At 40.4% G+C, this 1,011-nt stretch overlaps 1 protein-coding gene across 1 annotated transcript in view; it reads right to left on the bottom strand.

Annotated features, from left to right (window-relative positions):
• Nucleotides 1-1,011, bottom strand: part of SEMA3E (sema domain, immunoglobulin domain (Ig), short basic domain, secreted, (semaphorin) 3E) — a gene marked incomplete at both ends in the record, with an annotated part of 14,599 nt that overhangs the window by 7,832 nt on the left and 5,756 nt on the right. The window lies entirely within an intron of this gene.

Here is a 1,011-nt window from a genome sequence, read left to right as displayed (position 1 = left end):
AGAAGAGACACTGAGAGGGACCTCAGGAATGGATTCAAGTCCATGAAAGGGAAATGCAATAATTTCCAGAGAATGCAGTGCTGAGGATAAGAATAGTGTTAGCTGCACCAAACTGCAGATTTGGGCTACAGTGCATGGTTAGAGCTCCAGGCTCCATACCTGAATGCACAGGTTGGAGATCAAACAGAGGAATGTTTCCTGAGCATAGTTATCAGATTTGGCTCTGTGCAATACATGGCTGAAAAGAAGTGTCACACTGAAAGCACTGGAGGGCTGGATGCTGTTATCTCCCCAGCTGCAGAGACAAGAAGCAGCACCTGCTGCCTTAGAAGTGATTTCTATAAGCAAGCACATGTTTTATCAGGCTGAGGGGATTTTCCAGTCAGCCTCCTGGAGCTGTTCCACTTCACCCCAAATAACTACAGTTTGGGAACAACTCGCTGGCTGAAGCTCTTTGCTGTTCAGTGGCCAGAGAAAAAGGAATGATTCTTCTCTGCTCCAGCAATAACTTGTTTTCATATCATTAAAATATTCCTCAGAGCAGGGACAGAACCTGAGATTTCATCCATCCTGAACAACTGGTGAGGAATATTTCCTGAAAAAATTATGGAGACAAAAATTTGGTATCATTTTCTAAGGGTTTTGATGATTTTCCCAAATTAAGCAAGCATAGGAAAATATTGGAAATAATACACCGATCACCAAAAACTGTTGAAAAAATCTCTATGTACACAGGTCACACCGATCACCAAAAACTGTTGAAAAATCTCTATGTACATAGGTACAACTGGATTACATAGATATGAAAACATCCAGCCTATCTCTGCACCATCAAAATTGTGATATCAGAGGTATTTTACCTAGAAAAATACCTGCAATAATTCTACGTGTGAGTTATGCATGGACACAATTCCCCTTAACTGACCAAGCATTAACAGTAAATTATTTAATATCCTTGTGGATTTGGAGAATTTTAGGCCCAATTTAAGAACCAATTATTGTCACTAGGTG

Source organism: Acanthisitta chloris, unplaced genomic scaffold (assembly GCF_000695815.1).
Source record: "Acanthisitta chloris isolate BGI_N310 unplaced genomic scaffold, ASM69581v1 scaffold12205, whole genome shotgun sequence".
In the NCBI taxonomy this organism is placed as follows: domain Eukaryota; kingdom Metazoa; phylum Chordata; class Aves; order Passeriformes; family Acanthisittidae; genus Acanthisitta; species Acanthisitta chloris.
The sequence above is the reverse complement of the archived record's forward strand: the minus strand, read 5'-3'. Positions and strand labels throughout refer to the sequence as shown.